This window comes from Triticum aestivum, chromosome 3D, assembly GCF_018294505.1.
Source record: "Triticum aestivum cultivar Chinese Spring chromosome 3D, IWGSC CS RefSeq v2.1, whole genome shotgun sequence".
Taxonomy (NCBI): domain Eukaryota; kingdom Viridiplantae; phylum Streptophyta; class Magnoliopsida; order Poales; family Poaceae; genus Triticum; species Triticum aestivum.
In genome coordinates, this window is record NC_057802.1 from 159,520,676 (window position 1) to 159,546,463 (window position 25,788).

At 41.1% G+C, this 25,788-nt stretch overlaps 2 non-coding genes across 2 annotated transcripts; both read right to left on the bottom strand.

Moving 5' to 3' along the window:
• Positions 1 to 11,817: 11,817 nt before the first annotated feature.
• Positions 11,818 to 11,897, bottom strand: TRNAL-UAG (transfer RNA leucine (anticodon UAG)). Its single transcript has one exon. It is a non-coding gene; the product is annotated as a tRNA-Leu (tRNA).
• Positions 11,898 to 17,932: 6,035 nt separating this feature from the next.
• On the bottom strand, positions 17,933 to 18,012 carry TRNAL-UAG (transfer RNA leucine (anticodon UAG)). The gene has a single exon. It is a non-coding gene; the product is annotated as a tRNA-Leu (tRNA).
• Between the last annotated feature and the right edge of the window lie 7,776 nt (positions 18,013 to 25,788).

Below are 25,788 nucleotides of genomic sequence, written 5' to 3' on the forward strand. Positions count from 1 at the left end.
CATGATGCAGCGAGAGCCGGTCAGCTGTTCGGAGGTGGCAAATCATTGGAGATTTCTTCCGCATTACGCGAAGGATCGACACTTCCCGATCAGACGCTTATAGCACCATAGTTCGGAAACTAGGGGCTGCGTCAATGTTTTTACCTACGTGGGGGCAAAAGCCGACGACTGGCCAACCCTCAGATTTCATATAAACACGGCCGCACAGGAGGTAAAATTAAAAACATAACAGTCATTATATTACAAACCGAATTCGTTTCATCATACAAGGCAAAGACAACACGAATGCATTCATTCAAAAATAATGTCCTGCCCACACTGCGCTGCTACAACGCGAGACCCCTCCAGGACATTCGCGAAATACCACTCGGGTGTGCGGTGCTCCTTGCCCTCTGGCGGCCCCCGGGCCAGTTCGACGGCGTTCGTCTTCGCCCACCACATCTTGCAACGGGCGAAGGCCATACGAGCACCCTCAGTACAGGCCGATCGCTTGACGATTTGCAGCGAGGACAAGCGTCCACCATCCACCTCACGAGTCCGAAGTAGCTGCCGGGCATAGCTTCGGCTGGCCATAGCCGGATTATCAAATCCCTCATGGCTAGTTCGGCCACCCTATGCAGCTCCACCAGCTGTTTCAGCTGATCGGTGAGGGGCACGGGATGCTCTGGCACAAGATATTGTGACCAGAATAGCTTCTCCGTGGAACTCCCTTCTTCGGCTTGGAAGAACTCCGCGGCGTCGGACACACTTCGCGGCAAATCAGCAAAAGCCCCTGGAGAACTCCGAATCTAGGTTAGTAAAAGATACTTCCTCCCAGCATATTTGCTTTGCATACTGAATGCCTTACCCGCTGCAATTTTCTTCGCCTCCTGGACCTCTTGGAGGGCGCCCTGGGCCTCGTTCCGGGCCGTCTCCGCGCTCTGATGAGCCTTGGAGAGTTCGGCCTCTTTAGCCGACATGTCACGCTCCAAGGTCTCACACTTCTTCACCGCGTCATGGAGCTCTTGTTGGACCTCGTTGACCCGGGCCTTGAGCTTCTTACGGGCAGCCTGCTCCTTGGCGGCCTTCCCCTCGGCTTCGCCTAGGGCCTTTTTTAGGGTCTCGACCTCGGTCGTCGCTCCTATTTATAACAATACACTTCGGTCAAATATATAACATCCTACTCTTTCCGAGTACTTCTTGGGTTATTACATACCTTGATTTTCCTAGAGCTGCCTCTTCACCTGGCCGAGCTCCTCCTGGGCCTGCTTCAGCCTCCGCTTAAGTTTGGAGACTTCGGCAGCATGTGAGGCCGTGGCCAGCAGCGATGCCTGCATATTCATCCCAGACAAATTCAATTAGTTCCCTGCAATAAAGGAGTGATCCTCTATCCGGCTTTTCTTTCCGAACACCGGACAGTGTCTCAGGGGCTACTGTCTATATGGGAATTTTCTGTTTTTTTTGCGTCGCTTACCTCAAAAGCTGTCAGCAGGCTGCTGCAGGATTCGGTTAGTCCGCTCTTGGTAGACTGAACCCTTCCAATCACCGTGCCCATAAGAACACGATGCTCATCCTCAATGGAAGCACCTCGCAGTGCTTCCAGCAGATCATCAGGTGCCCCTGGTTGGACAAGGGTCACCGGTGGAATAGGCATACCCCCTTCTTTCGAAGGAGGCTGTGTGCCGGGTTCCGGAGCCGTATTGGTCTCCGGAATTGAGTCCGGTTGAGGGCCGAACTGAGTACGGGCCTCCTCCCCAGTCTCCCGGGGGATTGGTTCCCCCTGGTGTTCGGCGATAGGGGCTTCGCCTTCGGGCGCCTCTTGAGTCTCTACTCGGCCTGGGAAGGTCCATTGGGAGAGCACCTCGTCGTCCCCTCTGGCCTGGGGAGAGTAAGCGGCAGGTGGTGTCTCGCTGGCCATCTCCCTTGGGTCCAACGAACCTCTTGAGGAGGATCGCTGGGAGCTGTCATGGGCCGGACTGTAATACCATAAGTAGCCATGTCAACACATTGAAATGGAGAGGCTGGACATATGGGCATGCGGGAGCCATAGCACTTACGAAGCAGCTTGAGGCTTGGTGCGGGGGTGTCGCTCCGGACTACTGTTGACGTCCCACGCGGGTTTATCCGCGAAGGAGTCCTTCCCCCTTTTGGGTGCCCCCGCCTCCAGGCTCGTGGAGGCCGCCCTCTTCTTCCTTCCCCCATCAGGGGGAGGTTTGTTCTCCTCCTCCTCCTCCTCTTCCTCGTCGTCGTCCTCGGGGACAGAGGAATGGGTCTCTTCATCTTCAGACGTCACGTCCAAAGCACCCTTGCAACGGGGGCTGCTTTTGGCCCCCTTGGCCTTCTTCTCCGGCGCCTTATAGGGTGCCGGTACCAGCATCTTCGCTAAATGCGGGATGACTGGTTCTTCAGGCAGCGGAGCCGGACACTAGATCCGCTTTGCCCTCTCCATCCAGTCCTGAAGAAACTATGATAAAAGCTCACACATCATCCTCGAAACAGGCAAGTAGGGGATGCGTTAAAAAATAACATACCTCGCTGGCGAGATGGTCAATGTCGTGTCCACGGTCTGAATTCGTGGCCGGCGACTTCTCGTTGCCCTTAAAGAGCAACTTCCAGGCGCCTTCGTGTGTGGTCTCGAAGAGCCTCTTCAGAGTATGGTGCTTCTTCGGATTGAACTTCCATAGAGGAGGGCTTCGGCTTTGGCATGGAAGAATCCGGCGAACTAGCATCACCTGGATTATATCGACAAGTTTGACATCCTTTTCCACCATGCTTTGAATGCGCGTCTGCAGCGCTATCAACTCGTTTGACGAACACCAGTCGGGCTCTTCTCGACCCAGGAGGTGAGCCGCATTGGGGCATCGGGGTTGAATTCGGCAGCCGCGACCCAGTTGGTGCCGCGGGGTTCCGTAATGTAGAACCATTGTTTCTGCCATTCCTTGACGGTCTCCACGAAACTACCTTTCGGCCAGGAGACATTGGATAGCTTACTCACCATGGCTCCGCCGCACTCCGCATGCTGGCCATCCACCACCTTCGGCTTCACGTTGAAGACCTTGAGCCACAACCCGAAGTGGGGTTGGATGCGGAGGAAGGCCTCACACACGACGATGAACGCCGAGATGTTGAGGAAGGAATTCGGAGATAGATCATGAAAGTCTATCTCGTAATAGTACATCAGCCCGCGGACGAAGGGGTGGAGAGGAAACCCAAGACCACGGAGGAAATGAGGGATGAATACCACCCTCTCGTTGGGCTTCGGTGTGGGGACGATTTGCCCCTCGGCTGGAAGGCGGTGGGCTATTTCCTTCGCAGGTACCCGGCCGCCCGAAGCTCAGAAATATCCTTCTCCTTAACGGAGGAAACCATCCACTTGCCCTGACCTCCGGATCCAGACATGGTTGAGTGCTAGCTTGAGTGGGAAGAAGATGAGAACTTGGGCGCTGGAGCTCAAGATCGGAAGGGCGGGGAAACAAAGAAGGCGTGGGAGAAGAAGGGAATCCTTATCCCCTTATAATGGCAGTGAATGTTGAACGCCTCCCCATTTGCCTCAAAACTCGCCTATTCCCAAGGGATGTGTAAATAGCACGGTTGGGTTACCCATACCCGTATTGATGAGAATCACGCAATAAGGGGACACGATCTCCGCTTCGACAAGACATGCCAATGGCAACCACGTCTCGAAATGTAGGAAGGCAGAACAAAACGGTCCGAAATTATGGCCGGGCAGGCATGATGTCACGTTGTACAAAGTTGTCAGCGGATTGGACTCGTGGAATATTATATTCTCTCTGCGGTTGTGTGTGTGTGTGTTACAGGTCCGGATACATTCATCTCGTCCGAAAACTATCTTGGAGTTTGGAAAGGGGAACCCGCCTTGCAATGCCGAAGACAAATCTGCATGCCGGACTCCTCGTCATTGAAGCCAAGTTCAGGGGCTACTGAGGGAGTCCTGGACTAAGGGGTCCTCGGGAATCCGGCCTGTTAGCCATGGGCCGGACTGATGGGCTATGAAGATATGAAGACCGGAGACTGCACCCGTGTCTGGATGGGGCTCTCCTTGGCGTGGAAGGCAAGCTTGGCGGCCGGATATGTAGATTCCTTTCTTTGTAACCGACCTTGTGTAACCCTAGATCCTCCCGGTGTCTATATAAACCGGAGGACTTAGTCCAGAAGGGGCGATATTCATTACTCATAGTCATACAGGCTAGACTTCTAGGGTTTAGCCTTTACGATCTCGTGGTAGATCAACTCTTTTTATACTCACATTCATCAAGATCAATCAAGAAGGAAGTAGGGTATTACCTCCATAGAGAGGGCCCGAACCAGGGTAAACATCGTGTCCCATGTCTCCTATTACTATCGACCTTAGACGCACAGTTCGGGACCCCCTACCCGAGATCCGCCGGTTTCGACACCGACAATGGGTTCAACAATAAGGGGCTTAGAGGCCGCAACATGCTCTTTCTTTGAAGACTTTGTCTTCAATTTCTTCTTTGATGGGGCATCATCAGAATCATCCTTGTGCTTGCGTTTCCTAGCTTCGTCTTCAGCTGCCCTTGTTTTCTTCAGCTCTGAAGCTGCTGAGGTGACCTTTGGCCATGCCAGTCATGCTGGCAGGGAAGACAATGCGAGGTTCTTCCTGCCTTGGTGCTTCAGTATGGGTCACAGCAGACTTCTTCTTTTGCTTGGCAGCCATCCTGGGGTCATTGCCAGGACGCCCAAGAGCCTTTTGCTTTTCAGCTTAATTTTGGGCTTGAACACATTTCTCTGTGAAGTACTTCATGCGCTCTCAAGAGCCTTTAGCTTCTTCACGCTTCTTGTGAAATTGTTCCTTAAGATCATGCATCATCTCCTTGAAGATCTGCACATCAGCCACGCTGAGCTTGGCCATATTCTTCTTGAAATGAGCCTTCTCATAATCAATCTTGTTCTTAAGCTCGACGATTCTCCGAGCCAGGGCCAACTCATTAGCAATGGCTCCGTGAAACTTGACGCTTATGTCCACAGGCAGCTGAAGATCATCAATACTGATGCTTTGGTCATCGAACCTTTCATCGATGAAGTTGTTCAGAATGTCAACATTAAAGAGGGGCAGATCATTGAAGATCTCTTCCTCCTACTTGCTCTTGATCAGCATCTCAAGTGCTTCATCACCAAGATCTTCATCACTTGACATATCAATGGTGTCTTCCTCGTTGCGCGGAACGGTAGCAGGAGTTAGTTCTTGCCCAGGAATCTTCTTAGGCTTCTTGGTTTTCTTGGGCTTCTCGGCCTTCTTGGAGACACGAGACAGATCTTCAGACTACACACTAGGTTCAGGAGGTGTTGTGGTTAATGGCTTCACAGTCAAAGCTTTTGGTGCGGCAGAGGGCTTCGAAGCTTTTGATTTCTTCTTCTTCTGCTTCGCTGGTGCTGCCGCATCTTCAGAGTCTGCATCATTTGCAGATTGATCTACCATGGCCCTCTGAGCAGCGATGTGAGAGAGGAGGCCATCGAAGTTGTCGAAGGGGCCGATGACATTGGGATTTGCATCACGTGTGCCATCAGCCCTTGGAGCAGACGGGCCAGGGTTGAAGTCGAGTCTGAATGCCTTCTTGTTCTTAGCTGCTGACTCCTTTGCAAATTGAAAGTTGCGCTTGAAGAGATTGTCTTCACGACACCATAACATGGATGATGGGTCGGCATTCCCAGGCTTCGATCCTCGGACCACGCATGGGTAGAAGCCCTGGGCAAAAGCTTCAGGCTTCGACTTTGACTGCAGGTTCATGTACAGTATATCGCCCCATGGGCGCTTGATGGCGTTCTTCTCAGCATATTCGGCAGTGACGAACTTGTACTTGAACCACTCTTCTGCCAAATATCTTCGAATCCATTGGATTCGGGTCTTGCGCTGATTGTATTTCTCCTCTAGATTAGTTTTGTACATTTCGTACAGATCCGAAGGCAGATCTAGAGTTGTGTTGCCTCTTTGCTGCCTGCCACCCTTCCTGACAAATTTTTTTGTGGCCATGATATTCAGACTGAATGGCTTCCTTCTACTGGTCAGACAAGAGCTGGCTTCAGGGGAGCGAATATGCTGCTGTAAAAACTCTGCAAATGAATGCAGACTATGAGAACCAAGGGATTCTCCCACGGACATGTACCTGTGACAGCATTAGAGGTGCGAGGGAAGGGGAAGAGGTCATATGCATTCTCAGAAGATTTTGAAGATAAATCAGTTTAAAGACATTGACCTCATAGAGGGAAGACATTCACTTATTTTGAATAGAGTTGGTTCCAGATTTGTACGAATCCATGAATAAGTACAAGTGAGGAATCTAACTAGTTATGAAGCATAAGTGAATATTCTTAGCATGATATGAGATGCAGATAAGGATGGATCCATATTTGGAAGTGAAGAAACCACTTTTGCTCGAAGTGGATGGATTTGACAGATCGAAAAAGTAGTAAAAAGTGAGAGTTAATTACCACTGACGAACTGCTAGACAAGGCAGAGTTAAAAGCGGAGCAGTTCAATCTCCCGCGCCCTAACTTGGCGGCGGAAGACACCAACGGCCGCGGCGGAGAGGACGAGGTCCGCGGCCGGCGTGAGGACGGCTTCGAAGAAGTCACGGCAGCTAAGAGCTTTGTGTCCGGCGTCGACGTGAACTAGCGGAGGCGCTAGGGTTTGAGCGAGGTGGCGAGGTGGAAGAAGAGATATTGACCGCGAGGTGTGTGTATTTATAAGGAAAGGGACTGCACAACACAATTACGCACGTGCCCCTGGCGGTTCACATGTGAAGGACACATGGCCTTCATGCAACTTATTGGAAGTTGTTCCATGTTCTCACACACGCCTGGATTGTCGGGTGGTCGTTCCGGCTTCTCCGGTATTCAGGCAAAAAGGATATGGCATTCAAACCAATTTAAATGTTTGTCTCTGTGTCTTCTGCCGACAAGGACTCAAAGAAGACATTTGACAGGTTTCAACAGAGTGCATATGACTTGGATAGACGGAATTTGAGGTAGAAGCACAGAGGAGGTTAGGGTCCGATCACATTCACTTAGATCAAGAAAATTCAAGTATGAAGACATAGCTATAAGTGAATGCTGTAGAGGATAGAACACACATATATATATATTTATATATCAGTTTAAGACCAAATCAACATTGCGAAGATAAACCTTGAAGTCAAATCAATGTTGAAGACAAACCAAATGCGAAGACTATGCAATTGTGTCACCAAATGGAACACTTCAATAATAATTTGGTGGTGGCGTTACCCACCGTATAGGAAGTATTAGACCCAGACACGGCGCACAATTATCGTGGCGCTCCGGAGTCAAATTCCGCATTAATGTATTCACACTTAGAGTGTATGTCTTCATTGATTGAAGATATACGTTACTTGGTGTGTTGCACATCTAAGTCATCAACATGCATAAGCGTTAGGATGTGTGTCCAATTACAGGACATTCGAGGATTCTAAGATATTTAGCTCACACCGCAACTTGCAAAACCTTTTCTCATCCAAGGGCTTTGTGGAGATATCTGCCAATTGCTCTTCAGTGTTGACATGAATGATATCAATATCTTCCTTCATGACATGATCTTTGAGAAAGTGATGACGTATTTGAATGTGCTTTGTCCTCGAGTGCTGGACTGTGTTGTTGGCAATCTTGATGGCGCTTTCATTGTCGTAGTAGAGTGGCACTTGCTTCAGGTGGATGCCATAGTCCTTGAGAGTTTGCTTCATCCATAGAAGCTGAGCGCAGCAAGATCCACCAGCAATGTATTCAGACTCAGCAGTGGAGAGGGATACACAATTCTGCTTCTTCGAAGACCAACAGACAAGAGATCGTCCAAGAAAGTGACATGTGCCTGATATGGACTTGTGATCAACCTTGTCACCAGCATAATCAGCATCTAAGAATCCAACTAGATCAAACTCTGAGCCCTTTGGATACCATAATCCTAGTGTTGGGGTGTAAGCCAAATATCGAAGAATTTGCTTCACAGCTAGTGATGTGATTCCTTTGGTGCCGCTTGGAATCGGGCACACATGCAAACTCTAAGCATTATATCTGGCCTAGATGCACATAAATAGAGTAAAGAACCAATCATGGAGTGGTATACCTTTTGATCGAACTCTTTACCATTGTCGTCGGGACCCAATTGACCTTTGGTTGGCATTGGCGTCGTGTACCCTTTGCAGTCTTGCATTCCAAACTTTTTCAGGCAATCTTTGAGGTATTTCTCTTGTGATATGAAGATGTCGTTGCTCTGCTGACAGATCTGAAGACCGAGGAAGAATTTCAGCTCACCCATCATGGACATCTAATATTGCTCTTGCATCATATGTCAAAACTCATCCTTGTATCTCTTGTCAGTGCAGCCGAAGATAATGTCATCCACATAGATCTGGCACACAAACAGTTCACCATTGTATGTCTTCGTGAAGAGTGTGGGATCCAGGGAACCAGGTTTGAAGCCTTTGCTCTTCAGGAAGTCCTTGAGAGTGTCATACCAAGTACGAGGGGCTTCTTTTGAGGCCATACAGTGCCTTGTTGAGCTTGTATACCATGTCAGGATGCTTTGGGTCTTCAAAGCCAGGAGGTTGTGCAACATACACTTCTTCTTCAATTTTGCCGTTGAGGAAGGCACTCTTTACATCCATTTGGTACAGAAGAATGTTGTGATGGTTGGCATAGGCTAGCAGTATGCGAATGGCTTCAAGCCTAGCCACAGGAGCGAAGGTTTCATCGAAGTCAATCCCTTCAACTTGTGTGTAACCTTGAGCAACGAGACGAGCCTTGTTTCTGATGACTTGACCATGCTCATCTTGTTTGTTGCGATAGATCCATTTGGTGCCTATGATATTGTGCTTACGAGGATCAGGACGCTTAACCAATTCCCATACATTGTTCAGCTCGAACTGTTGAAGCTCTTCTTGCATAGCTTGAATCCATTCAGGTTCCATGAAGGCTTCAGCAACTTTCTTGGGTTCAGATATAGAGACAAATGCAAAGTGCCCACAGAAATTTGCTAGCTGTGTTGCTCTTGAACGAGTGAGTGGACCAGGTGCATTGATGCTATCGATTATCTTCTCAATCTGTACTTCATTTGCAACACGAGGATGAACTGTACGAAGATTTTTCCCTTGCTGATCATTGTCTTCATCTTCAGCATTGACTTTAGGCTGAGCAGTGTCTTCTGGTTGACTAGGTGCAGAAATGATGATTTCTTTTTCAGCCTGTGCCTCTGAAGGTATGATTTCTCCAGTACCCATAAGCTTGATAGATTCACTTGGTGAGGCTTCATCTAGCACATTTGGCAGGTGCTCTCTTTGCGAGCCGTTAGTCTCATCGAACCGCACATCCACAGTTTCAACCACTTTATAGTGAAAGAGGTTGAAGACTCTGTAGGAGTGCGAGTCCTTTTCGTATCCAAGCATAAAACCTTCATGTGCTTTCGATGCAAATTTTGAAGTGTGATGTGGATCCTTGATCCAACACCTAGCACCAAATACTCTGAAGTAACTGACGTTTGGCTTCTTACCAGTTAGGAGCTCATAGGATGTCTTCTTTAGAAGCTTGTGAAGATAAACACGGTTGATGACATGACAAGCAGTATCAATAGCTTCAGGCCAGAACTTTCTTGGAGTCTTGTACTCATCAAGCATCGTCCGTGCCATCTCAATGAGGGTTCTGTTCTTGCGCTCTATGATGCCATTCTGCTGAGGTGTGTATGGAGCATAGAACTCATGTGTGATGCCTATTGTATCAAGATAAGTGTCGAGGCCGGTGTTCTTGAATTTTGTGCCGTTGTCACTCCTGATGTGCTTGATCTTGATGCCATAGTTAGTAATGGCACGATTGGTGAATCGTGTGAAGACTCCTGCATTTCATTCTTGTAGAGGATTATGTGCGCCCATGTATATCTTGAGTAATCATCAACAATAATGAAGCCATAGAGGCAAGCAGTGGTAGTAAGGGTAGACTAGTGAGTAGGGCCAAATAAGTCCATGTGAAGCAGCTCGAAGGGATGAGACGTCGTCAGGATTGTCTTTGAGGGATGCCTAGCCCTAGTCATCTTTCCAGCTTCGCAGGCACCACACAGATGACCCTTCTTGAACTTGACGCCCTCGATGCCTACGACATGCTTCTTCTTCGCGAGAGTGTACAAGTTGCTCATGCCGGCATGCCCTAGCCTCCGATGCCAGAGCCAGCACTCTGAAGCTTTTGCTAGAAGACATACGACCAACTGTGGTCCTACTGATAAATCTACCATGTACAGATCGTCTTTTCGATACCCTTCAAAGACTAGAGATTTGTCAGATTCCATAAGAACAAGGCAATGATATTTTCCAGATATCACAATCATGTTCAGATCACAAAGCATTGAGACAGACATTAAGTTGAAACCAAGGGATTCAACACGCATCACTTATCCATGTTACGCCAGATGTTCTATGGATACAAGCTATTTAATGTTCCAAACGCAAATTTTGTGGATTCTGGACCACGAGAACTCTTTATTTTAATCTGGATCTTTTTACCAGTAATAGGAATTGGTATTTATCCAAATTTTGTTCTCTCCCTATCCGTTGACAGGGTAGAGGCTCTCTTATCCAATTATTATCCTAAATAGGTTTGCTTTTTTTTACTCGTCTGCTCTATTAATGCAGAAATAAGTAAAAAAGTATAATTAGATCTATCTCGAATTTTTGAGAACCCTTTGAGAAGGCGTTCAAGAGGTTCTCAAATAAAACATAAAAGTGAAAACCTTCATGAAATGAAGGATTTATTTTATGTAATCATTTAGGTGTTAATGTAAACGAACCATAACTATGTAAGCCTATTCCTAATAGATTTATACCAAAATAACAAATCCAAATTATAAGAAAACTTATCGAAGCTATAAGTGCAGAATTCGTACCCTTCCAATTTGTATTTGTTCTACTATGTAAATAAATTGCGAATATGGTCCAAGTAATAAATGCCCAAGTTTCCTTAGGATCCCAATTCCAATAGGATCCCCAGGCCTCATTAGCCCATACTCCTCCACAAAGAATACCTACGGTTAAAAGGGTAAATCCTAGGCTAATGACACGATAACTCCAAGAATCCAAACGCTCTGTTAATTGATATTTGTAATAATTTGGAAATGAAGTGACAGAGGTTCTTTTTAAAGCACTTCTTTTTGCATAAAAATATTTAATATCACTAAAGAAAAATGTTTTATTTAAAACATTTTTTTCTTTTTAGAAAAGAAATGGAAATTATTTCGAAATCTAATGATTAGAATAGCAGCAGATAATAAGGATCCGCACAAAAGAGTTGCATAGCTTAATAACATCATACTGACATGCATCATTAACCACTGAGATTGTAGAGCAGGTACTAGTATCGTGGATTGATGCATTTCAGTTAAAAGACCCGATGTGGCAAAGCCTTGCGTTAAAATAGTACTTGGCGTAGTTATTGTGCTTAAATCATTTTTAGAGTTCTGTATTTTAGGAATGGTATGAAGAATATACAGTGCCCATGAAAGGAAGATCAATGACTCATATAAATTACTTAATGGAAAATGTCCCGAGGAAGCCCAACGAGAAACTAAGAATCCTGTTATAGAGAAAAAAGTAACTATCATTCCTTTTTCTGACGAATCACGTAATCCTCCAAGTTCACGAACTAATAAGGTTATAAAATGAATCGTAATCACAATTGAAATCGTTGAGAAAGAGATATGAGTTAGTATATGTTCTAAAGTTGCAAATAGCATAAGGGGAAGGTCCCATTACAAAATTGTAAATTTCGAATTGATTTCTAATCTATTGTATTCTTTTTCAAGAATGCCGCCACTCGGATTCGAACCGAGATGCTTGAGCACTGCTTCCTAAGAGCAGCGTGTCTACCAATTTCACCATGGCGGCTAACTTCAAATAATAGGTAACTTAAAAGAATAATAGCTATTATCTTGGGAATCGTCGATATTGGGAAAGTCCATAAAATTTAGGAACATTAGAGTTTTCATTAAAATAGACTTCGTTTGGTAGTATCGTTTCCATTTTTTTTACAATAAACTCTTGCTTTGCCCAATAGAAACACAAACACTGCTTGAAAGAGTTGGAATTTCTTTTTTCTAACTTGCAATTGTAGAACTAATTTTTTCTAATTAATTTCTCGTTTACATTTTGAAAATTCTTTCAATACAATGAAAAAAATCCAAAAGGGTTTCTATTTAATGATGAAATTAAAATGGATAAATGGAAAAGGCTTTTTGGATTTTTTAAAAATTTCTAGAATGAAAGTCTTTATGCTCTTATTAATAAGATTTATTAACCTTATGATTTTGGAGAAGATAGGTGGAAGTTGTAAGTCCTATTGTAAGAATACTCCACTTTTCATAATTTTCATAATAGAATCCTCATATTCCATTAAGAAAATTATGAAAAGTTCATTGATAGGAAAAGAATACTTAGCACACAGTATACCAAACAAAACTTTTTTTCTTGTATATATAAGATAAGAGGGGTTTTTTGTTCTAAGAATATTGTACCGAGTAATTCGACACATAAAAGTACATTCAAAGAAGAATCAAAATTATTAAATAATTGGAATTGTTTTTTGATAAGTCAATTCATATTATTCCAAAATCTTATTATTTGTTTGTAGCCCAGAAAAACCCTTTGGTTTTGGATGCTCATTACCGCTCGAAAATGATCTTCATTTTACTAAAGAATAAGATTGTACTATGGAAAAATAAGTGTTTTTCTTCCAAATATTTTTACGAATACGCTTTTTTGACATTGAAGTACGTTTTTTTGGAACTGCCATTCAAAAAGGAAATTACTTTTTTCTAGTTGTATGTGAAAGACATCTATTGCTGCAAATCAATCCTTCTTTCTTCTTTTTATTAGTATTTATACTTAGATACTGAAAGATACTTAAATTTGGAATTATTTTTTACTTCATTTTGTCTAATGCGGATAAGACAACAAGAATTTTTTAACATTTTTCTTTATATATTTTATACTTGTTTTTTAATAATATGGAAGATATAGAAAGGTTTCTCATTTAAATCTATTTATATCTATTTATATATCAAGTATACTCCATATATAGATATATGGTATGGAAGCCTATCCCCCAAATAAGATAAGACGGGGGGATAAAAAGAAGGGAAAATGAAAATAGTTAATTAAGTTCAGAATGGTATTCCATAAAGGAAAGGAATTCCAATCAAAACAAAAAATACTGAGTCTCTTAAACAAGACATTCTAAAACTTAGATAAACCTTGAAGTCAAATCAATGTTGAAGACAAACCAAATGCGAAGACTATGCAATTGTGTCACCAAATGGAACACTTCAATAATAATTTGGTGGTGGCGTTACCCACCGTATAGGAAGTATTAGACCCAGACACAGCGCACAATTATCGTGGCGCTCCGGAGTCAAATTCCGCGTTAATGTATTCACACTTAGAGTGTATGTCTTCATTGATTGAAGATATACGTTACTTGGTGTGTTGCACATCTAAGTCATCAACATGCATAAGCGTTAGGATGTGTGTCCAATTATAGGACATTCGAGGATTCTAAGATATTTAGCTCACACCGCAACTTGCAAAACCTTTTCTCATCCAAGGGCTTTGTGGAGATATCTGCCAATTGCTCTTCAGTGTTGACATGAATGATATCAATATCTTCCTTCATGACATGATCTTTGAGAAAGTGATGACGTATTTGAATGTGCTTTGTCCTCGAGTGCTGGACTGTGTTGTTGGCAATCTTGATGGCGCTTTCATTGTCGTAGTAGAGTGGCACTTGCTTCAGGTGGATGCCATAGTCCTTGAGAGTTTGCTTCATCCATAGAAGCTGAGCGCAGCAAGATCCACCAGCAATGTATTCAGACTCAGCAGTGGAGAGGGATACACAATTCTGCTTCTTCGAAGACCAACAGACAAGAGATCGTCCAAGAAAGTGACATGTGCCTGATATGGACTTGTGATCAACCTTGTCACCAGCATAATCAGCATCTAAGAATCCAACTAGATCAAACTCTGAGCCCTTTGGATACCATAATCCTAGTGTTGGGGTGTAAGCCAAATATCGAAGAATTTGCTTCACAGCTAGTGATGCGATTCCTTTGGTGCCGCTTGGAATCGGGCACACATGCAAACTCTAAGCATTATATCTGGCCTAGATGCACATAAATAGAGTAAAGAACCAATCATGGAGTGGTATACCTTTTGATCGAACTCTTTACCATTGTCGTCGGGACCCAATTGACCTTTGGTTGGCATTGGCGTCGTGTACCCTTTGCAGTCTTGCATTCCAAACTTTTTCAGGCAATCTTTGAGGTATTTCTCTTGTGATATGAAGATGTCGTTGCTCTGCTGATGGATCTGAAGACCGAGGAAGAATTTCAGCTCACCCATCATGGACATCTAATATTGCTCTTGCATCATATGTCAAAACTCATCCTTGTATCTCTTGTCAGTGCAGCCGAAGATAATGTCATCCACATAGATCTGGCACACAAACAGTTCACCATTGTATGTCTTCGTGAAGAGTGTGGGATCCAGGGAACCAGGTTTGAAGCCTTTGCTCTTCAGGAAGTCCTTGAGAGTGTCATACCAAGTACGAGGGGCTTCTTTTGAGGCCATACAGTGCCTTGTTGAGCTTGTATACCATGTCAGGATGCTTTGGGTCTTCAAAGCCAGGAGGTTGGGCAACATACACTTCTTCTTCAATTTTGCCGTTGAGGAAGGCACTCTTTACATCCATTTGGTACAGAAGAATGTTGTGATGGTTGGCATAGGCTAGCAGTATGCGAATGGCTTCAAGCCTAGCCACAGGAGCGAAGGTTTCATCGAAGTCAATCCCTTCAACTTGTGTGTAACCTTGAGCAACGAGACGAGCCTTGTTTCTGACGACTTGACCATGCTCATCTTGTTTGTTGCGATAGATCCATTTGGTGCCTATGATATTGTGCTTACGAGGATCAGGACGCTTAACCAATTCCCATACATTGTTCAGCTCGAACTGTTGAAGCTCTTCTTGCATAGCTTGAATCCATTCAAGTTCCATGAAGGCTTCAGCAACTTTCTTGGGTTCAGATATAGAGACAAATGCAAAGTGCCCACAGAAATTTGCTAGCTGTGTTGCTCTTGAACGAGTGAGTGGACCAGGTGCATTGATGCTATCGATTATCTTCTCAATCTGTACTTCATTTGCAACACGAGGATGAACTGTACGAAGATTTTGACCTTGCTGATCATTTTCTTCATCTTCAGCATTGACTTTAGGCTGAGCAGTGTCTTCTGGTTGACTAGGTGCAGAAATGATGATTTCTTTTTCAGCCTGTGCCTCTGAAGGTATGATTTCTCCAGTACCCATAAGCTTGATAGATTCACTTGGTGAGGCTTCATCTAGCACATTTGGCAGGTGCTCTCTTTGCGAGCCGTTAGTCTCATCGAACCGCGCATCCACAGTTTCAACCACTTTATAGTGAAAGAGGTTGAAGACTCTGTAGGAGTGCGAGTCCTTTTCGTATCCAAGCATAAAACCTTCATGTGCTTTCGATGCAAATTTTGAAGTGTGATGTGGATCCTTGATCCAACACCTAGCACCAAATACTCTGAAGTAACTGACGTTTGGCTTCTTACCAGTTAGGAGCTCATAGGATGTCTTCTTTAGAAGCTTGTGAAGATAAACACGGTTGATGACATGACAAGCAGTATCAATAGCTTCAAGCCAGAACTTTCTTGGAGTCTTGTACTCATCAAGCATCGTCCGTGCCATCTCAATGAGGGTTCTGTTCTTGCGCTCTATGATGCCATTCTGCTGAGGTGTGTATGGAGCATAGAACTCATGTGTGATGCCTAATGTATCAAGATAAGTGTCGAGGCCGGTGTTCTTGAATTTTGTGCCGTTGTCACTCCTGATGTGCTTGATCTTGATGCCATAGTTAGTAATGGCACGATTGGTGAATCGTGTGAAGACTCCTGCATTTCATTCTTGTAGAGGATTATGTGCGCCCATGTATATCTTGAGTAATCATCAACAATAATGAAGCCATAGAGGCAAGCAGTGGTAGTAAGGGTAGACTAGTGAGTAGGGCCAAATAAGTCCATGTGAAGCAGCTCGAAGGGATGAGACGTCGTCATGATTGTCTTTGAGGGATGCCTAGTCCTAGTCATCTTTCCAGCTTCGCAGGCACCACACAGATGACCCTTCTTGAACTTGACGCCCTCGATGCCTACGACATGCTTCTTCTTCGCGAGAGTGTACAAGTTGCTCATGCCGGCATGCCCTAGCCTCCGATGCCAGAGCCAGCACTTTGAAGCTTTTGCTAGAAGACATACGACCAACTGTGGTCCTGCTGATAAATCTACATTGTACAGATCGTCTTTTCGATACCCTTCAAAGACTAGAGATTTGTCAGATTCCATAAGAACAAGGCAATGATATTTTCCAGATATCACAATCATGTTCAGATCACAAAGCATTGAGACAGACATTAAGTTGAAACCAAGGGATTCAACACGCATCACTTATCCATGTTACGCCAGATGTTCTATGGATACAAGCTATTTAATGTTCCAAACACAAATTTTGTGGATACTGGACCACGAGAACTCTTTATTTTAATCTGTATCTTTTTACCAGTAATAGGAATTGGTATTTATCCAGATTTTGTTCTCTCCCTATCCGTTGACAGGGTAGAGGCTCTCTTATCCAATTATTATCCTAAATAGGTTTGCTTTTTTTTACTCGTCTGCTCTATTAATGAAGAAATAAGTAAAAAAGTATAATTAGATCTATCTCGAATTTTTGAGAACCCTTTGAGAAGGCGTTCAAGGGGTTCTCAAATAAAACATAAAAGTGAAAACCTTCATGAAATGAAGGTTTTATTTTATGTAATCATTTAGGTGTTAATGTAAACAAACCATAACTATCTAAGCCTATTCCTAATAGATTTATACCAAAATAACAAATCCAAATTATAAGAAAACTTATCGAAGCTATAAGTGCAGAATTCGTACCCTTCCAATTTGTATTTGTTCTACTATGTAAATAAATTGTGAATATGGTCCAAGTAATAAATGCCCAAGTTTCCTTAGGATCCCAATTCCAATAGGATCCCCAGGCCTCATTAGCCCATACTCCTCCACAAAGAATACCTACGGTTAAAAGGGTAAATCCTAGGCTAATGACACGATAACTCCAAGAATCCAAACGCTCTGTTAATTGATATTTGTAATAATTTGGAAATGAAGTGACAGAGGTTCTTTTTAAAGCACTTCTTTTTGCATAAAAATATTTAATATCACTAAAGAAAAATGTTTTATTTAAAACATTTTTTTCTTTTTAGAAAAGAAATGGAAATTATTTCGAAATCTAATGATTAGAATAGCGGCAGATAATAAGGATCCGCACAAAAGAGTTGCATAGCTTAATAACATCATACTGACATGCATCATTAACCACTGAGATTGTAGAGCAGGTACTAGTATCGTGGATTGATGCATTTCAGTTAAAAGACCCGATGTGGCAAAGCCTTGCGTTAAAATAGTACTTGGCGTAGTTATTGTGCTTAAATCATTTTTAGAGTTCTGTATTTTAGGAATGGTATGAAGAATATACAGTGCCCATGAAAGGAAGATCAATGACTCATATAAATTACTTAATGGAAAATGTCCCGAGGAAGCCCAACGAGAAACTAAGAATCCTGTTATAGAGAAAAAAGTAACTATCATTCCTTTTTCTGACGAATCACGTAATCCTCCAAGTTCACGAACTAATAAGGTTATAAAATGAATCGTAATCACAATTGAAATCGTTGAGAAAGAGATATGAGTTAGTATATGTTCTAAAGTTGCAAATAGCATAAGGGGAAGGTCCCATTACAAAATTGTAAATTTCGAATTGATTTCTAATCTATTGTATTCTTTTTCAAGAATGCCGCCACTCGGATTCGAACCGAGATGCTTGAGCACTGCTTCCTAAGAGCAGCGTGTCTACCAATTTCACCATGGCGGCTAACTTCAAATAATAGGTAACTTAAAAGAATAATAGCTATTATCTTGGGAATCGTCGATATTGGGAAAGTCCATAAAATTTAGGAACATTAGAGTTTTCATTAAAATAGACTTCGTTTGGTAGTATCGTTTCCATTTTTTTTACAATAAACTCTTGCTTTGCCCAATAGAAACACAAACACTGCTTGAAAGAGTTGGAATTTCTTTTTTTCTAACTTGCAATTGTAGAACTAATTTTTTCTAATTAATTTCTCGTTTACATTTTGAAAATTCTTTCAATACAATGAAAAATCCAAAAGGGTTTCTATTTAATGATGAAATTAAAATGGATAAATGGAAAAGGCTTTTTGGATTTTTTAAAAATTTCTAGGATGAAAGTCTTTATGCTCTTATTAATAAGATTTATTAACCTTATGATTTTGGAGAAGATAGGTGGAAGTTGTAAGTCCTATTGTAAGAATACTCCACTTTTCATAATTTTCATAATAGAATCCTCATCTTCCATTAAGAAAATTATGAAAAGTTCATTGATAGGAAAAGAATACTTAGCACACAGTATACCAAACAAAACTTTTTTTTCTTGTATATATAAGAGAAGAGGGGTTTTTTGTTCTAAGAATATTGTACCGAGTAATTCGACACATAAAAGTACATTCAAAGAAGAATCAAAATTATTAAATAATTGGAATTCTTTTTTGATAAGTCAATTCATATTATTCCAAAATCTTATTATTTGTTTGTAGCCCAGAAAAACCCTTTGGTTTTGGATGCTCATTACCGCTCGAAAATGATCTTGATTTTACTAAAGAATAAGATTGTACTATGGAAAAATAAGTCTTTTTCTTCCAAATATTTTTACGAATACGCTTTTTTGACATTGAAGTACGTTTTTTTGGAACTGCCATTCAAAAAGGAAATTACTTTTTTCTAGTTGTATGTGAAAGACATCTATTGCTGCAAATCAATCCTTCTTTCTTCTTTTTATTAGTATTTATACTTAGATACTGAAAGATACTTAAATTTGGAATTATTTTTTACTTCATTTTGTCTAATGCGGATAAGACAACAAGAATTTTTTAACATTTTTTCTTTATATATTTTATACTTGTTTTTTTAATAATATAGAAGATATAGAAAGGTTTCTCATTTAAATCTATTTATATCTATTTATATATCAAGTATACTCCATATATAGATATATGGTATGGAAGCCTATCCCCCAAATAAGATAAGACGGGGGGATAAAAAGAAGGGAAAATGAAAATAGTTAATTAAGTTCAGAATGGTTTTCCATAAAGGAAAGGAATTCCAATCAAAACAAAAAATACTGAGTCTCTTAAACAAGACATTCTAAAACTTAGGTAATTTATAGTCATTAGGATTTTAGTTCTATATGAAGTAAGGACTATTCGATAATTTCTTATAAACATAGGTTTTCATTGGAATTCACTCAATCAGTTAATTATGGAACAAGAGAGCTGTTTCATCTTTGTTTTAAAGAAATATAAAAATGAATTATGAATAGAAAGTAAAATGATTCAACTTTTTTTTTTTTATTTTTATAAATATCTTTATTTAGGTAATAAAATAACTTCGTTACCTAGTTATTTTATTAACTTTTTGAATTTAACCAACTAAACCCATTCTTAATTTTTAATTATTTCAATGAGATAAATTTTTGAAAAATTAAGAATTTCAGTATTTTTTCTTATTCTTTTTATTTATTCTTTCAGAAAGAGATAAGAATTGGTTTGGTGAATCGGAAACAATTTTATAGAAAAATTGAAGTAAAAATTGAAGTAAAAATTGCAATTTCTTTTCTTATGGAACATACATATCAATATGCATGGGTAATCCCTCTTCTCCCACTTCCAGTTATTATGTCAATGGGATTTGGCCTTATTCTTATTCCGACAGCAACAAAAAATCTTCGTCGCATATGGGCTTTTCCTAGTGTTTTACTCTTAAGTATAGCTATGGTATTCTCAGTTCAACTGTCTATTCAACAAATAAATGGAAGTTCGATCTATCAATATCTATGGTCTTGGACCGTCAATAATGATTTTTCTTTAGAATTTGGATACTTGATTGACCCACTTACTTCTATTATGTTAATACTAATTACTACTGTAGGAATCCTGGTTCTTATTTATAGTGATGGTTATATGTCTCACGATGAAGGATATTTGAGATTTTTTGTTTATATAAGTTTTTTCAATACTTCCATGTTGGGATTGGTTACTAGCTCCAATTTGATACAAATTTATTTTTTTGGGAACTCGTGGGAATGTGTTCTTATTTATTGATAGGCTTTTGGTTTACACGACCAATCGCAGCGAGTGCTTGTCAAAAAGCTTTTGTAACTAATCGTGTAGGGGATTTTGGTCTATTATTAGGAATTTTAGGTTTTTTTTGGATAACAGGTAGTTTAGAGTTTAGGGATTTGTTCAAAATAGCTAATAACTGGATTCCTAATAATGGAGTTAACTCTTTACTTACTACTTTGTGTGCTTTTTTATTATTCCTTGGTGCAGTTGCGAAATCCGCACAATTCCCTCTTCACGTATGGTTACCCGATGCTATGGAAGGACCCACTCCTATTTCAGCTCTTATACACGCAGCAACTATGGTTGCTGCGGGAATTTTTCTTCTAGCTCGACTTCTTCCTCTTTTCATATCTTTACCTTTGATAATGAGTTTTATTTCTTTAGTAGGTACAATAACACTATTCTTAGGAGCTACTTTAGCTCTTGCTCAGAGAGATATTAAAAGAAGCTTAGCCTATTCTACAATGTCTCAATTGGGTTATATGATGTTAGCTCTAGGTATAGGTTCTTATCAAGCTGCTTTATTCCATTTGATCACTCATGCTTATTCAAAAGCTTTATTGTTCTTGGGATCCGGATCCGTTATTCATTCAATGGAACCTCTTGTTGGATATTCACCAGATAAAAGTCAAAATATGGTTCTTATGGGCGGTTTAAGAAAATACATTCCAATCACAAGAACTACTTTTTTATGGGGTACACTTTCTCTTTGTGGTATTCCACCTCTTGCTTGCTTCTGGTCCAAAGATGAAATCCTTAGTAATAGTTGGTTGTATTCGCCCTTTTTTGGAATAATAGCCTCCTTTACTGCAGGATTAACTGCCTTTTATATGTTTCGGATATATTTACTTACATTTGATGGGTATTTGCGTGTTCATTTTCAAAATTACAGTAGCACTAAAGAGAGTTCCTTGTATTCAATATCCTTATGGGGAAAAAGGATACCCAAAGGAGTGAATAGGGATTTCGTTTTATCAACAACGAAGAGTGGAGTTTCTTTTTTTCACAAAATATACCAAAAATTCAAGGTAATACAAGAAATAGGATAGGATCCTTTACTACGTCTTTTGGGGCTAAAAACACTTTTGCCTATCCGCATGAAACGGGAAATACTATGTTATTTCCTCTTCTTATATTACTACTTTTCACTTTGTTCATTGGATTCATAGGAATCTCTTTTGATAATGGAGGAATTGGTAATGGAATAGCAGAGTTAACCATATTATCAAAGTGGTTAACTCCCTCAATAAACTTTACTCAGGAAAGTTCTAATTCTTTTGTAAATTCATATGAATTTATTACTAATGCAATTTCTTCTGTAAGTCTAGCTATCTTTGGTTTATTCATAGCATATATCTTCTATGGATCCGCTTATTCTTTTTTTCAGAATTTGGATTTAATAAACTCTTTTTACAAAGGAAATCCTAAAAAAGAATTTTTAGATCAAGTAAAAAAAATATATACAGTTGGTCATATAATCGTGGTTATATAGATATTTTCTATACTAGGGTCTTTACCCTCGGTATAAGAGGGTTAACCGAACTAACGGAGTTTTTTGATAAGGGTGTTATTGATGGAATTACCAATGGAGTGGGTCTTGCTAGTTTTTGTATAGGAGAAGAAATTAAATATGTAGGGGGAGGTCGAATCTCGTCTTATTTATTCTTTTTTTATGTTATGTATCTGTGTTTTTATTCTTTTTTCTTTCTTAAGTTAAGGAATTTACAACAAGTCTCTTGCAAAAATAACTATCCTATCCCTTTCTACAATCTCTCTATATCCTTGTTACATAAGGTAAGTATTGTATAATAGTTCGGTTTTCCGCGATTTTTTCCATTCCTCTGTGTAAATAGCCTAATATGGGTTCACAATCAATAACATCCTCACCATCGAGAGTAACGATCAGTCGAAGAACACCATGCATTGATGGGTGTTGAGGGCCCATATTGACTATCATGAGATCTTTTCTTGTAAGCGGTAGACTCATATCCTTTCTTCCTTAATTCATTATTCCATGAAAATGGATTATTCCATGAATTCCTCAAAGCGAGGCTCATCAAAATGAAAAATCTAAGACTACTATAAGACTACTAAAAAATAATAAAACAAGAAAAAAATTTGAACGATTAAATTACTGCTCCCGAATATTCAACTGACCGATTAATTTCTTATAACGTACTCTATTTTTCTTTGCCAAATAAGCCAGCAAACGTCGACGTTTTCCCAAAAGTCTTCGTAGACCTCTTTCCGATGAAAAATCTTTTTTGTGTAATTCCAAATGTGAAGCAAGTCTCCGTATCTTATTGGTGAAACTGAATACTTGAAATTCAACAGAACCCCTGTTTTCTTCTTTTTCTTCTTTAACCATAAATCCAAAAAATTTTCTACCTCCTTTCTTTTTCATGTATTTTTCTGATCAGGAAAAATACAAAATTATGTCAGTTATTTTGAAGTTATTCTAATCTCGTACACACACAAATTTGCAATTATTCATCTACTACTGGAATTTGGATTTATTTTATCGATGCAAATTGGATTTGGATAGAAGGGTACATTCTTTCTAATATTTTAGATAGAAGAAATGTTTCTTCTATCTAAAATATTAGAAAGAATTTTGTTGATTTATTTATTGCTATATGCAATTTATGGAATTGATACACCATTTAATTGATATCATTTAGCAAAATGAAACACGGCATATGCATCCATCTTTTGGCTCGAGAATTTCACGGGATAGAGATATGGTATAAGAAATAGACTATTAAGTAACTCTAAATGAATTGTGGATACATCTGTATCCTTTGAGATTGCAACTCTACCTTGACCCAATACCTTGCTTTTACCAGTGTCAGCAAATGTGATGTGACTCTTGTCAGATGGACGTAGGTTTCAATCCATGAGAAGACTTCGATCACCAGTCCATGTGGTTAGTGCATCCACTGTCCATAATCCATTCTAAAGCCTTTGGTGTCATACCCTACGGTGCAGTTTGGGGGATAGGCTTCACCAAGGGGATTGTGAAGCATAAACATTTGACGATCAAGTGGATTATGAAAGTTCAGATCTTGGTTAGGATAAATAGGATGTTTGTCAAGGAATCCTGGAATGAAATACATAGTAAGACCATTTGGGAATTTTATCTTGCGCCCCACAAGATGTTTTAGGTCCCCGGCATAAGCATCAGACGCCTTTGATTTCTGGATGGAGACCTTTCCCTGCAAAAGTGAGTTAATTTTTCTTAACCACCCACATCTTCAGGGGTGGCTTAAAAGCAATGAGTCTAAGTGCAGCATCTGAGAACTTTGGCTTTGGAGCCCTAGCAAATTGCCTAGCAGGTGGGGAATAATACTCATAAGAATAAGCAGAAAAGTTCTTGGTCTTATGAACATAGCGGTTTGATGAAACACACTCATATTCATAAGCCTGAGTATGGTTTCCCTGCAAAACATTGGCATTAGTGTGACTCTGGTGAGTCCTCTGTATGTATGAAGCCTTTGGACCATATGAAGTCTTTGGTCTGGGGTTTGTCTTCTTCCCAGGTGGTGTCATGATGAAATTCAGAGGAAGTTTCTCAAGACAACTTTTGGGCACCCAGATCTTCTTCAAAGGTGGTCCATTCCTGCAGTTAGTACCAATATACCTGGCAAACACTTCACCATTCTGATTCTTAAACAGTTTATAGTTTGCATCAAAGGATTCATCAATGATAATCGGGTTAGCACAAGTGAAGCCAGATAAGGTAGATGGATCCACTGAAGGTCCCTTTGCAGCAACCCATGTGGTTTTGGGGTACTGCTCAGGCTTCCAGTAAGAACCATCAACATTCATTTTCCTCTCGAACCAAACACCCTCTTTCCTAGGGTTTTGGTTCAGAATCTGTTTCTTGAGGACATCACATAGTGTCTGATGCCCTTTGAGACTTTTGTACATTCCTGTCTCAAGCAATGTCTTCAACCTGGCATTCTCATCAGCAATAGTAGTGGTATCCTCATTAGAGGGGTTAGTTACCACATCAGCAGTTGAAGATATTGCAACAGTAGCAGCAGTAGAACATTCAGCAACAGAGACAGCATTATCACGCTCAAGCTATTTTAGACATGGTGGTTCAAATCCTTCCTGAGCGGAACTGGTCTGTTGAGCACAGAGTGACTCGTTCTCCTTTTGAAGATCTTCATGAGTCGCTCTCAAGTTCTCAAGTTCTTGCTTCCTTTGAAGATAATCATAGGAAAGATTTTCATGAGTAGTTGAGAGCGTCTCATGACGACTTTCAAGTTCCTCATACTTAACGTGAAGATTTTCGATGTCTTCAATTAAGGACTGAGATCGGGTCATTTCCCCGTCCAACAGGTCATCGCTTTTGTCTAGCAACTTTTGAATATGTTCCATAGCAGTTTGTTGTTCAGTTGCAATTTTAGCAAGTGTTTCGTAGCTAGGTTTGGATTCACATTCAGAGTCATCTTCACTTGATGAGTAAGCATCATGTGAGTTTACCTTGGCACCATATGCCATGAAGCAGTAGGTGGGAACAGAGTCATCCTCATCATTAGCATCAGCGTTGGTGACGAGGCCATTGTCTTTAGTGTGGAAGATTGACTTGGCGACATAGGCTGAACCTAGAGCCAGGCTTGCCACGCCTGAATCAGATTCCTCTTCAGACTCCACCTCTGCCTCCTCAGAAGCAGACTCCTCCTCTGAATCCATCTCCTTGCCATAAACGCACGAGCCTTGCTTGATGATCTCTTCTTGTGTGATGAAGAGTTCGACGAAGACTTGGAAGAAGACTTTGAGTATTTCTTCTTCTTCTTGTCATCAGAATCATATTCCTTGCTCTTCTTCTTCTTCTTGGTCTCATTGTCCCATTGTGGGCACTCAGAGATGTAGTGACCAGGTTTCTTGCATTTGTGGCATGTCCTCTTCTTGTGGTCACGAGTAGAAGCTTCATCATTTCTTGACCTGGATCTTGAAGACTTTCTGAAGCCTTTCTTCTTGGTGAACTTCTGGAACTTCTTCGCAAGCTCCTTCCAATGTCTTTAGGATCCCCAGAACTGCAGTCAGATTCTTCTTCAGATGAGGAAACAACCTTTGCCTTCAAAGCGCGAGTTCGGCCATAGTTGGGACCATAGATATCTCTCTTCTCAGATAACTGGAACTCATGTGTGTTGAGCCTCTCAAGTATGTCAGACGGATCGAGAGTCTTGAAGTCAGGACGTTCTTGAATCATGAGGGCCAGGGTGTCGAATGAGCTGTCAAGTGATCTCAGGAGCTTCTTGACGATTTTGTGCTTGGTGACCTTGGTGGCGCCCAGTGCGTGAAGCTCATTTGTGATATCAGTGAGGCGATCAAACGTGAGCTGGACATTCTCATTGTCGTTTCTCTTGAAGCGGTTGAAGAGGTTGCGAAGAACGTCAATCCTTGAGTATCTCTGGGTTGAGACACCTTCGTTGACCTTG